We start from the raw sequence: 14,507 nt of genomic DNA on the forward strand, positions 1-14,507 counted from the left end.
GCCTCAGTAAAGTCCCATGTGACTTTTTATTCAGAGAGATAAAGGAGCCAGCTGCCCTGCTGCAATTCTGCTTCCTTCATCCCAGCCTAGGCAGGCAGGGCTGCTCATCTCACCCCACAACCACAGCACAACCATCTGTGTCCAACACACTGACCCAGGGCTCAAACAAGGCTCTTCATGAGGAAAAACTGCAGAAGCTCTTTGACCTGTATTAAACCAGTGTTGCTGTGTCTCCCTGATATTTTCTGAAAAATCCATTTGCCAGGATTTCTTCTCCTGGGAAGTTGAGAAGCCTAGAGGAAAATGTAAATAATAATTATCTAATTCACTTCTCCTGTGTTTGGTTGCTTTGGAATGTGGTCTGGAGCTTATTTACCAACAGGTGCATGTTTGATTGGTTCCATGTGAATTGTTTTTAATTAATGACCAATCACCATCAGCTGTTTCAGACTCTGAGGAGTCAATAATGAGATTTTATTATTCATTCTTGTTAAGCCTTCTGTCTGTATCCTTCTCTTTCTTTAGTATAGTTTTAGTATAGCATTCTTTAATATAATATAATTATAATATAATTCTTTAATATAATATCATAAAATAATAATTAATCAGCCTTCTGAGAACATGGAGTCAGATTCTCATCTCTCACCTCATCCTGGGGACCCTCACAAACACCACTTGAAATGAATATCCCAAACTAGCCCTGCTGCTGTTCTCACCACCTCCCACCTGCTCCTATACTTTGATAGGTATTTACATGCCTACAACAAAGCAAAATGGAAATAAATGCTTAAATTCCTATTTTGAAAAGTAGCCCCACATGGAATAAAAAAAAAAAAAATATTAGAATTCCAAATCCCAATTTAAACAGGAATCAAATGGCAGCTGGAGATAAAGTAGAAAGAACTACTTGTATGTAAAGCTTCACTAGATTTAAACATGGCATATTGTGGCTGCAAACTGGAAAGGTATAAAAGAATCACAGGACATCCACCAATATCTAGGCCAAGTCCCATCAATTGTGACAATCTCAATAATATGGGGAAGCAATATATATTCATATCAAGTAATCAAATCCAGCATTTCTGTTTATTTGATATTACCACCCAAATTCATGGCATGCACACAATGGGCACAGTGAATGCGCTCCCTATCGTCACCAACTTGCAGTTCTCTACTTGTCCTGAAAAAGAAGAATTAAAGTACTTATTGCTACCTCATTATGTTTCATTCATGAACAAAAAGATTCAGGGCATGAAAAAAAAAAAAAATGAAATAGCACCATCACTTAAAGTTATTTAAAAAACTCATCCTGTCCTAATTCAATGAGGGGGGCAACTGATCAATTCAGTTGTCACTTAAAAACCTTCTTTAAAAACATTAATGTTCAAAGATGAACTTCCATGAATTATTAATGCTTCCTGTTTTGAAAATGTGCTTGAACAATTTCATGCATTTCCAGTACTGGAATTCCTCTCTCCTTCATCTGAAAATACATATTCTCACCACAGCATAAGTTCTCTGAAGCTTTCAGTGATGTTCTAACTCCTGTGACTATATTTTTCCTTTACTGAAACTTGGCTATTCTGCTCTGTTTAAGCAAGAGCGTAGGAAATAATGAAGACCTGAACAAATTCACACAGTATGACAAAGTGTTCCAGCAGAGAATGGCAGTGTCTGACCCCCAAACTCCTACAGAATTTCAAAGGTGGGTTCTGACATCTTTAGCATGCTGGATCAAGAAAGAAGTCCTACAATTCACCCACATTTTTCATATAATTGCTGCCAGTTATAATAGGGATCCACATGTTCAAATATCCCATCAAATTGGTCTTCACTTCAGAGACTAAATCTTTAGGCTTATCAGCTTTTTTATATAAATTTTTTCTTTCAGATCTAATGTACAGCACTGCAACAGGAAACCCACTGCTTAACAAGAAGCTTAAAGACACCTCAGAGGATAAATATGAACTGACAATTGAAGTGGATTAATAATAGTCATGGAGAGTGTTCCTACTGCAAAAGAGTGCCTTTCTCTTGTGTCTACTCTCCCATTTTAATTATTCTTGTAATAACCAGGGAAAGCAGTGGTGTGAACAATGCAATTATTAAGGTTATATCCCAGCAGAAACAGATCATCTTCCACTGGGAAGAGAAGATGATGGCATGTTAAAATTCACAAGAATCATGCAAGTAGCTCTAAAACACCTGCTGGAAAAGAGAGTGAAAAGGAAAGAAACAATTTTGGAATAGCACTGAAAAGGAAATATATATGAAACAAAGAAGAACAAACAAACTGAAAAGACAAGGGACTGATAAGCAGATATTCCTAATGAGCACAGCTCACATGCAGAAGACAAGAAAAAATGAGCCCTAAGTCTGGTCCTGCTACCAGCTTCTTGTTTTGTCTCCAGCCAGATATTATGAGAGAGAACTCCTCACCTGACTATATTTGGTATAAATGCCCAAGATAACATATCCAGAGGAAATATTTACTGTTATAAACAGGTATTATGAGGAAAAGAGCCTACTCCTGCAAGATGCTGCAGCAGATTAATTAGTCAAAGTTTATGATGATCTTGTCATAATCTCTCATAACATCTTTTCACTTGCAGCTGAATATCTTCACTCCCTGAATAAATCCTAGCCACTTCCTAGAGTCATAAAATTAAACTTGGATGTTGGAAGCAGATCTGAATTTGCATAGGATGAACCTGGAGTGTCAAGGGTGTGAGACTGTGGCTACTACTGTTAACAAAAAAAAAAAAAAAGAAAAGCTAACTGGAAAGAGATGAGTGCAACAAAACACTGCCTGCCTCACATAAGAAAGCCTTTATCACAATAGTGAAAGCAAGATTTTTTTTTTTTAATGCATTCTTCCTGTTTTGGCACTTGATTTTAATCTACTTTCTCTTTCTGACGAAAAAAGTAAAAGATAAAAAATTGAGGTAACTGTCTCAGCACAGCTGAATGAAAAATTCTGCTCTCTCAGAACTTTGTTTTTCTCTATTAAAAAATAAAATCAATATAAAGCTGTTCCTTGGATAAATGTCAGTGGCAAAGCTGCCTGAAGGTATGCACTGAATCACATCAAAACTATTTTTAATAAACTCCCAAGTCAACCTCCAAACCTAATTCAAATTCAGTTACATTGGCCTTCAACACAGATGTCCCTAGCACTTTACAATGGGTGAAAATGACCTATATTTTATGGACTACATAGAGAAAAATACTTGATTACTGTCTGTATCAAGCAGCATCAAGAAAATTATTAGATTTGAATAGAACATATATTTTAAATTTGAATAGTTTGGAGTTAATTTCTGATTAGTTGAATGGTAGGGCATTGGATCTCATTCTTACAAGCTGCTCTGTTACACATGTTAACCACGCCTTTAATGAAAGGTGCTTGTAAAAAGAATTAATATACCAGCCAAAAGCAAAATTCTAACTTTGGGACAAATGTAGGAAAGGCCAGGATACTTAGATCCTGTTATAGATCCTGTTTCAGGGTTCCTTAATTATGTGGCACTGCAGTAAACAGCAATTTCTGTCAGCTTCATTCAATTTAGGGGGAAAATTGACAGGTTTGGTCACTTAAGAGGAAAAAAATTTGCAACCAAAATAATAGTTAGCCATGCTTTTACTTATTCGATAAAAAAATTATTAAATTCGACCAATGCCCATCTTTCCTGTATCAAAGTATGCATGATGGAGATATGAAAAGCTGTTCAGGACTCAGCTCAGCTGCAACATCTATATTTATCATCACAACTTTAAAAGGGCTATGTAACTGGCCACTGAACTGAGCCAGCTAATTCACACCTCAAGGTTTTTCAGGAAGAGAGCCAAAATATCACTCACCTTGGAAGGGACTTTATTACAGCTATAATCCAAACTTGCTAATCAAAACAAGGACAGTTGCTTCATTATTTGCAAAGTTAGGGTGCTCACTCCCTGCCTTGGTTTGTGTTTACAGATTTGTAAATACATATTGTATTTACAAATAGTTGGGTGGGTACACCCAGTAGCCACACAACTAGAAACACTCTTATCCTAAAAAATGTAAGAAGCTTAGTTATGAAGTGCAAGGCTGCAGCCATGAGCAGATTACACTGTAAATTCTGCAGCTACAAAACAGCTTATTTCTCCAACAACTAAAATACAGATTCATTTGTTTCTGAAAAGCTTTTCCCCCTTCTAAGCTTTAATATTTGCAAATTTTAATTACTCCCATAACAAAACACTACTAGAACAACTCATCTCCAGGATGCAAGCAGGATTTATAGCAAAATCTCTGCAAGCTGCTAATATCAAATGGCAGTTACACATTGTTTTACAAAACATAGAAAATATTTTGATACTTTCTGGCTGCTTCTGATTAAAACCCTAAATTTATGAGAAAAAAAAAATTCTTAATGGAGTAAGAAAATACCCTGTGTTTCTGATGACCAATAACTGACAGGAAAGAACAGCTTGTCTACTGCTGGACTGCAGCCATTTGCAAATGCTGCTGCTGTTTAGAGTGTGTCATACTAATGTAGAATGGCTAAAGAAAGAAACACCCCTTTGATCCAGGCAGATACAAACCCAGCAAAAGTGGGTGTTTCCTTGCTCCAGTCTAGCTGTAGATAATGCTGGGTAAATGTTCTTCAAAGCATAAGGGATAATAATCATAATTATTTTTGCACTGAATAAGGTTAAATTTCCAGAGTATCACAAAACAATGGGAGATGAACTATTTAAAGAAAGCATAATCTGCTGCTGCCAAGGGGTGCTGCTGCAAGTGTCATTTGCTTTTCCACATGCAAAACCAGAAATACAGTAGGAGATTAATGCATAAATACAGAATCATGAAGGCAATTGTTAGTTTCCTATTATACAGATAACTGCAAACTAGCACATTAGGAAAAAATTCACAGTCCTGTGAAGTTAGACTGGACAGGTAAGGAGTGATCAAAACCAAGTCACGTTCCCTTTAGGTTCCTATATAAAAGTAAAACAAGGAAAAGCATGTTAAAATACAAAAGGTAATCACCACAAGAAAGTAATTTCTTTTCTTTGGCTCTCTTTCTTCTGTAGCATTGGAACAAAGTGACTTTGATAAAGTCAGGGGATAGGAATTTTTTCGGTAAGGAAAAAAAGAAGCCAAAGAGGCAAAGTCTGCAATTTTCTAGACAAATCACTGGGGAAAAGAAAAAGCGGAAACCAAAACAGGCTATTTCATAATTCCTCCCTCCTCATTGCCTCTAAGACACAGAGACACTGGCTCATACATCTTTCTGACTGCAGGGAAAGTTTCCCTGCAATGGGTAAACAATTTGGAATTGATTTTTCCAGGCAGAGGCCCACAGCAGCGCTTCAAAGCATGGGTGCCCTCAGTTAGACAGAAATGCTGGAACTGATTAAAGCAGAACTGAAGCACAGACATTTTAGACAAACAGGTGACTCTGCCTCTCCTATCCTTGGGTTGCTGAGGAATGTTTTCTGAAATATTTGACTCTGCTGAGGAACAAAGGTTCAGAGACAAAGACAAAAGGCTTTAAAAATCTGCACAAACATACAAGGTCCAACACCTCATAGAAAACCAACATTTTCACAGGTACTGAATGTAACTCAAGTGTGACATGACATTAAAAACTCTATTCTTTCTTGTATCCCAGCTCCTCTCAGAGCTGGGAATAGGGGTAAACACAACAACTATAGGTGTCTAGTCCAGTAAGGCAAGGGAGCTACAGACAATAAAGGAACAAGCTTAATTTACCTGGGTACACCAGATAGATTGAGGACCTCTTTCCTGTCTCCCAAAACACTACCATTAATAAGGTGAGGCATACCCCAGCAACAAAAAGCTGAGCATCCTTGAGACAGTCTTTGCCACCAGCACTCTGTGGTGAGCAATGCAAGGAAGCACTAGGGGAAGAAGGACCAAAGGAAAACTTAAATGACAAACTTATGCATTACTTTGAAAGAATTTGCACTGGACTACCCAAGAAGAGTATCACTGAGTACATTGACATGAAAAGGGTAAACATATTTTACACGAATACTTATACTAAAGAATTTAAGAAGTATAAGAACACAATCTTATCCAACTTTTGATTCCCTAAATGTAAGTGCAAGAATAATTCTCAGGTTCTTCCTTTTAGAACCTTCTTCTGTAATTTTTAAAATGCTACAATCCATAGCTTGGTCTTCCTATGATTTTGGCTTCTTTTTCAGCTGTGACTCAATTTGCAGAGCTCCTCCACAGCTAGAAACCTTCTGATGTCCAAAGTGCCAAGATTTCACTAGACTCACAAGAAAAGAGCAAGATAAATATCCTTCACTTTGTCCAGCCTTTCACACTTGATTGGTTGTATTCCCTATAAATCTTTAACCCATCTGTCTGATACCCATCCCAGTCAGACTACAAGCTTAGAGAGTGTACAAACACTGCACATCCTGCAAAGCTTCATGCACACAAGCCATCAGATCAGTAGCAATAATAATCACACCCCTTACATGTGTTCATAATGCTCATGGTCATCTGAAGAAGAGAAAGCTCTTAAGGGAGATAGAAACCCAAACACCCTTTTTGTTCTAGGAAAATCCCAACCATTTAGTGCGTGTGCCCAAGGCATAAATGCTTCCTGGAGTTCCCATGGGGACAGTGCAGCTTTGCATTAGTCTCAGTGGAGGCCCATGCTCATAAAGCATTACACAGCCCTTGCACAATCCCACTGGAGCACTGGCATTCACTGCCCTAAACTAGAAATGTAAACATGAATGAGAAAAAAGTAGAACTCGGTCATATGCCAGAGCTCTGGAGTTTGGGATTAAGGTTCAGGACTTTACCATTTTTGGTTTTGATTTTTTTGGGGTGGTAGCCTTTATCAAGGGCTCAGCAGGGGATCGTTTTCTGTCTCTGGAACATCTGTTGGCCACTAAAATCCCAATCACACTTAGCTTTTTTTCTTGCAGCAGGCAAGGAATTATGCACCACAAGCAGGCAATTGCAGTTCGAGTGAGTGACAGACCAGCAAATGTAAGGGTAGCTGAAGTCACCTCCTCCTGCTTTTATACTTCAACTACAAATGTAAACTCTCCTGAACTGGGCAGAAGCTACAGCACCTTGCTTACTTTAATTCTGTTGCTATCTTCAAGACTTCTAAACAGGTATGAAATATTAAAAACATGTATACATAAAATACATAAACATAAAAGAAAATTCTTCATACATTTCCTTGTTCTCTTGAATCCTGCAAAGGCCACATGTCCAGAAACCACAACCAGCCAGCTCTGCTGCCTGCTTTTCAGTGCCAAGCTGAAAGCACTGCACTGAAAGGCACTAATTCCCTGTATCATAAGTTAGTTTGAGCCTGCCTCCTAAACAAGAACAGATGCTCAGAGAATCAGATATGACTGAGCCTAAGTGTTTTCCAATATTATTTCCAGCTCCCATAGACACTAAATGTGAGATAAATCAACTTAAATCCAACTGACCTGACATCACTTGCCAAGGCATTATCCCACTGTGAAACAGCTGATTGATTCCTCTTCTCCATTTCAACATGGTAGTGTGAGCTACTGCAACATGCAATGAATGCCACAAAGCTGCTCAGCACAAAAATTACTCTCTGTCCATGAAAAATAGCTGAATTTAGACAAGAAATTGTCTTCACATGGTTTCCAGCCTCTTGCAGACTACAGGACAGCTTTCACTCCCTATGCTACATAAGTCCCTTGCAATAACATGCATAGTAAATGTATTTCCAAGGTAATTGACTGTTTACTGCAAACTTGGTGATAAAACCACACATTGTAGACCTCTCCCCTCTCCAAGTATGGTGCACCATGCAAAAGTAGGATCTAAATGTTTTACAAAAATAGTTTCTTTTGTAAAGACTTCAGGAGTTCATCCACAAACATTTGACAGATAATAAAACAAAGGCATTGGAAAATAAATTATATGTTCACTCAGTCAGGAATAGTGGCTTGGATGCCTGGCCTTAATCCACCTACTGAAAATTAATATAAATAAGAAAGGTCAAATTCCTAAACAAAACAAAAGTTAAGGAAGACTGTGTTTCTGTCAAGGAAACCTTAAGTGAAACCCATCCTTGCTTCCAAGAAACAAAGGAACAAAATCCAATTTTGCTTGCATAACCAAGTGCTTTCTTTTTTTTGCATTTCTTTTTCAAATCCAAACATATTGGAGTAGAAATGAGCAGCTGAATAAACTGATATGGTTCCCTGTGAAATCTTGTATTTCTATAATCCTTTTTTCCTAACTTTTTTTTTTCCCCTACAACACATTTCTGGGTTTTGGTGTGAAATCAAACAGATACATGAACAATAACAAGAGATTTCATGTTCTTTTGAATGGCAGGGAGCTTTAACTTAGGCTGGGCAGAAATTTGTGAATGATGATGGGATACAGGAAAAGGAAAATGACATTTCTGAAGCAGGATGAGCCTTTAAAGCCTTTGTAAATGTGACTATAAAAGTAACCATGCCCCTACCTCTCTACATGAGTACAAAGACTCTCTGTCAATAATTCTGTGTCCCCCTGATCCTCTTTGTCCTCAATACTCTGTTCTTCAGGGCATGACAAAGAAGAAGGCTGAGATTTTGGGTCATTTAAGTACCTAGAACTAGCAATACGCAAGTTGGAGCCTTAAAAACAAACAAAAAATAAAATCTTACACCAGATTCGGACCTCACAAGAAGGTGTTTTATAAGACTGTATTTTTTTTTTACTTTTATTTTTTAATCTAAATAGCCCATCATCTTGAATAACAATCTTGTAAAATGCATTGTTTATCAAAGCAGATCTACTTTCACAATATATTTTGTTTGTAAATCTTTTCTTTGGTTTTTGTTTGAAGTTGGAGGGTTTTGTTTAGGTTTTAGTTGTGGCTATCACTAGAAGGGTCTTCTGGCCTTTTTTGGCCTAAGCTGAACACCACAAATAAATCTGCTTGAAAGTAGAGTTTCAAATGTATGCCATATCTTTATATAGCAGTAATGCATTCACCAAAGAAAAAATCAACTTCTATTAGGCCAGTTTGCATTATGAAAATAACTTTAATACAATAAAATTTTGGATACTTAGAACAAAAAATAAGGACTGGCCAGATTGGTCACCATAAGATGCTTGAAATCTGGTTACCCTTCACTGCTATTTTCTAGTTCCAAACGTTATATCCAGCTGCCATTTGTTACCTAACAAGCCCTTTTGTGAGCTCTACCAGCCCTCCTGCCTTAGAGCAGAGCACATCTGAAAGGTGTCACACGGAACCAGTGCAATTGCAGTGAAGGGCACCTGGAGGTGACTGTCACTGCACTGTAAACTGGACAGGCTGAGACAGCTCCTGTCCTGCAGCACCTCAGGGTAAACTCTGCCATTCCTGCAGACATTACTAAGCAGGATGAAAGTTTTAGTTCTTGTTTTTTTTCCCCCAAATGGAATAAAGCTTGTGTCTTTGTCCCTCAACACTGAATCACTTTTGGAAGTGTAATTAATCAGAAGCAAGAAACATGGAGAAAATCAGGTTTTAGTAGTTTAACTGTTCATGAATTCATTTGAGTGAATTTATGGGCGTCTTGTCCTCTATGATATTTAATGAGTTCAACAAATCCACTGCAGCAGACGTCTGGTGAGACACAATGTTATTAAAACATTTCACCTCTGATTTACACTAAAGGGGTGAAAACTGAAGGCAGGCATTTTATACCATTATTGATTTTCCACAAATATACATAGATACGTGCATTATACACACTATAAACAAAACTTTTCAAACACATTCCAAAACTGAAACTCAATCAGGAGAAATGCCTCTTATTGGCCTCAACAGAACAGCAGGGAAAATGCTGCCCTGTTCTCCTTCTCATGACTCAGGCCTATTTCTCTAAAGTACAGGGCCAAACCTCAGCAATAAAGAAGCATCACTATTAATCCCTTGTGCCAGTTGTCTTTACTTTGCTCACACAGGGGCTCAGTGCCCCATGCTATGTAATTCAAATAAAACACATTATTTGAAAGAACAAGAGTGAATAATTTCAGGAGATCACTGAGTTGCAACTGATCCTGCCTTAGTCCTACCTAAAAACTGTGCTTGACTTCAGTTTCCTTTCACAATCTCTCAGGCTCTCTGATTAACAGCAAGATTTTATCTGCAGGGAGCACGTCTTCAGAATGTACAGCTGAAGATACTAACTTTGAAAAATGTAAATTGACCACATAAATTTGTGTCTCAAGAAACACCAAAAAATTCTAAACTGAATGGAACAGGTTTGGCAGACTAGTTATGTGAAACAGATAAATTTTGTGAATGACAGGATTTCAGTATCCAGTATAGCATATTGAAAATGTTCCTGTGCTGAAGTGTGCTTTTTATCCTCAGTTCTAAGACATATAGAATTTGCACAGCTTCTGCACACTTTCAGATATTCTGAGCCATGTATGGCAAGAATTTCAGTGTTTTTTCACCCCTAAGCTATATAAATACTGACCTCCTTGGAAATGTAAGCCCTGACCATCTAGCCAGCAGAAACTGTGGTCTCAGAGAAGAGGACTCATTTTGTTTTCTATTGAGCACATAGAAACTACAAAAATGTACAAGAAATTACTTCTGAGGAGGCATGGAGCCTGCATGCTTCAGCCTTAATCCTCCTGTCTTTAGCCATAAACTGCCAGCTCCACCATTTCAGTGACTTCCTGCTGTTGGTTTGTTGCTGGGAGTGTTAAAGAACCCTGGTACTGAGCAAGGTTTCACTAGACTCAAAGTGAAAAGGAAAAAAAGTTGGTTTTTTTTTTCTTGTATTAATGTAGTCAGAACATGGAAGTCTTAATAAGCTCAGTTTGGGTCTGTCTTGCATTTTGAGTTGCCATCAACTCTTCCACAACACAGATTCATGATCAGTTCTGTCTCCTCTCTAACCTCTCCTAGACAGGTAGGAACAGACCTCAACACCATCATGACAATGCTGCTCCTATCAAAATTAATCCTGGTACAGACTCTGCACTGGTGTTCCCAAGCTGTCCTGAGCGGGATTCCAGGCAGAACAGCAGTAGAACCTCCTCCCCAGAAACAGCCAAGCATTGTTTAATGGCAGGTCATCTTAACATGACATACTGGGGACCCAGAAATGGAAATAGAGTCATAGAATCATAAAGGTTGGAAAAGAGCTTTAAGTTCAAACATTAACTTCCTCATTTATTCCAATTTCCTGTGCATTCACTTAACAGGCAGCCAACAGTCGTACCTCCAGTAGGATCAGTTCCAAGGAAACAGTTTACCCAGTCACATCCTATCATGAAATTGATTGACTATGTTTATCAAACTAAAAGGACCACAAAAAAAACCAAACAAGTTAAACTTAAGTGGATCACTCACCGAGGCGGAAAAAAAAAAATAGGCTACATAAGATACAAGAATGCTTTGTGATTTCCTGCAGCTGTTCTCAGCATTGCTTAGCAAATTAATTTAACACAGAATGTCATTCAGAACTATCTTTAGTTCTTCTTAGTGTTTTGGCACATTATAACAATTAATCATCTTTTATTAATTCATGGGCATTCAAAGATGACCTAAGAACAGTCATATTGTACTGGGTAGTGCTAACTCATCTTTTATATTAACATTTACAGAATTATTCTACTTAGTACTACACATCCATACTACACAGAGAATTTTACCAGTGTATTGAGACCTTGATTTTTTTTGGGGGGGGGGGGGGGGGGGCCAAAAAAACCAGGCCTAAATATGAACATATGCAATATTCTCTAGACCACAGAGGTAAATATGTGCATAAGGCTTTGCATAGGATCCACAGCTGCACAGTCATTCTTACAGAAGGGAAATAACATTAGAACTAGATTTAGTGGTGAAACTTCACTGTAAGATATGCAGCTAAATAGGTCAGGTCTGCCTCCTCATTTTGTCCAGGCTTAAAGCTGTCATCTATACCTATATATTTTCATTCAATATTTTTTCCAGGATTCATTGACAGGGCAAATCAAAACCTGCTCTGTCCTAACACATACAGGCATTTTTCATAAATGAATCTACAACCAGTAGATACACAACCAATAGTAGTCACAACCAGTTCTCCCTCAGAGGAGGCAGACTAAAAACAATGTCTAAAACCAACAAACAAAACATCTTTAGAAAGTGTTTCTTTTCTAGCACTAGTTTTTTTTTCCTATTACTTTGCATGCAATTTTTACAGTATGCTCATCACAGCCTAATGCAAACATTTCACAAACACATAACATGTCCTAGTAGTTCCCTTATTCTGCAGGATATTTTCCCTTTTATTAAGCTTGTTTTCATCAGTAATTAGCTGGCCTTAGATGCCTTACCAGGGATAGGACAGTCTGACAGTGAAGTTTTACATTTTGTCCAGGTGACACACTTGTAATTGTTCTCAGGTCTTCCTGGGGAGAGCTGCAAATCTGGGGAGCACTGCTCAACAAACGCGGTCTGTCGAAGTTTCACCTCTGTCCCAGTGGAAGACAGCTGTCAAAGGAGTTAAACACAGGCAGGGTTAAGGAAGCCTCAGCTGGTCCAAGTTGGGTCAGTTAGCTCATTTTGGGATTGTTTGCCCCATTTTACCATGTTCCAGGTTAAAACAGCACAGATACCAAGTAGTCTGTTTTCTCTCATTAGAGTAGCTGGGTTTTTTTTAAACCCTCTGCAGTTTTTCCAAGGTCAGTCCTTTCATGTACTGCCATAGTCTGTTGGATTAAAAAAGCCTGGAGATCACTATGATGCCTCATAATAGGCAGATATCTGTCAGTGGCAGAGAACATTTCTGTTGCTATGGACCTTTAGTTATAGAGAGCTCTTCAAAAGACAAGCAATACATTATTCCTTAAATGTGCCATTAGACAAGTTTAAGGAGTCCACATCCTGCCTCTTCTTTCTGCACAGAGTTGAAGGCTTATGTGAAAAGGACAACTCCTGATCTGGAGAAATAAAGAAACATTCTGAGGAGAGGTAAATAAAAAAATCAGTGTTGAAGTAATCAGGAGTAGAAATTTAAGGGAGGAAATCAAAATCTTATCAGCTGCATATCTGTGAGGAGAGTGTACATAGAAAGATGTATTGCTGTCCACTGTTTAAGAATAATACTGACACTTCAATTTCTACAGAACTCATGAAACTACAATAGCTGTTTACCAACCTACCTGCCGACTATACATTTCCATCTTTCTCTTTTGAAAGAGAAGCCTTGCTGTCCTGAACAACCCTAGCAGGTCTCACAATCTGTAGAGCAGGGGAGGGAGGACAAAGGCAATCAATAGCCTTGCAGCTTCTCCCATTTACTCATTCTGCAGGATGCTTAACTGTCACTTGCATGGACGACTTGGCAAAATACACCCTTCAGCCCATCACAGGGCACACTTACTTCCAGGTGTCCTTAGATTCCTACAAAGGCTTGTACTATGTGCCACATCTGATTTAGGATACAAACTTCAAAAGGAGCAAACAGTTGTTTGAGGCCTTTAGGACACCCTTACCTGATAGTGAAAAACAGGATTTGTACATTCAAGAGCCTCCACATCTTCAAAAAACAGCATCAATGATCATACTCTGCTTTCTACACAGGCATGCACGAGTAAGGCCTGAATCACAAACCACCAGGCAAAGTGTCAAGAGTAGAAGATAATAACCTTTTCTTTCTCTTTTTTTTTACCCTTACAAGTGACTTTATCACTATTTTTGAGTTAGATGCTAATATTCCTGATAACAGTGCTATAAAAAACACTGCTGAGGAAGACACCAGTAAATTATCCAATCTATATTCCTGCCTGACAGCAGGATCAACTGTAATTATTTCTGACAGATATTTTCATAACTTGTTCTTCACAATGCAACATGTCCTTGCAATTTACATTACAGTCAGTGGAGAATTCCTGCTTACAAAGAATAAAATCCGTAGCATCAGAAGAACACTGCTCAACAGTGTGCAAGGCTCACAAAGATATGCAAGAATTCACAGCAAATGTATACACCAATTTAATTGCTGGTAGAAAAGTTAATTAGGGTTTATGACCACTCCCATGATGTTTTTCTCCAGAAAGTCTGAGAGTTGCATCTGTTAATGAAGAGTCTATGTGTTTAGTATCCTCCTGTGTCAGTTGCTCTACACATGCCAAATATCATCTTAAACAGCCACTGCATTTCAATTACCATAATCTGATTAAACAGGTCTAATCAACCTGATCTGAAGAGCTCAGTGAAGTTTTATCATTTGCCCCTGTTTCTTTTACAGGGTGTATTAATATAATTGTAGCTCTGTATTATCCAAACAATGCCCAAAAGCTGCTCAATTAAAATGGCGGTGGTAGACTTTAAACAGAAGTTCCTACCTCAAAGACACACCAAAAGACAAATAAAGCCACATTTGTGGGTTACTATTCCCAGCTTATTGCAGAACAGCCTAGTCTGTAAGTTGTAAAATAGCCCATTCTTTTATGAAACACACATCCATCTGTCATAAAGTAGAACAGGCTT

General features: G+C 38.1%; 1 protein-coding gene across 4 annotated transcripts in view; it reads right to left on the bottom strand.

Annotated features, from left to right (window-relative positions):
• Positions 1–14,507, bottom strand: part of MAPK10 (mitogen-activated protein kinase 10) — a 145,591-nt gene that overhangs the window by 82,810 nt on the left and 48,274 nt on the right. For all 4 annotated transcript variants that reach the window (XM_059844009.1, XM_059844011.1, XM_059844010.1 and 1 more), the window contains one exon: positions 12,350–12,506. The gene's annotated coding sequence lies outside the window, so the exon portion shown is untranslated. The remainder of the gene's footprint in view (positions 1–12,349; positions 12,507–14,507) is intronic.

Source organism: Haemorhous mexicanus, chromosome 4 (assembly GCF_027477595.1).
Source record: "Haemorhous mexicanus isolate bHaeMex1 chromosome 4, bHaeMex1.pri, whole genome shotgun sequence".
Classification (NCBI taxonomy): domain Eukaryota; kingdom Metazoa; phylum Chordata; class Aves; order Passeriformes; family Fringillidae; genus Haemorhous; species Haemorhous mexicanus.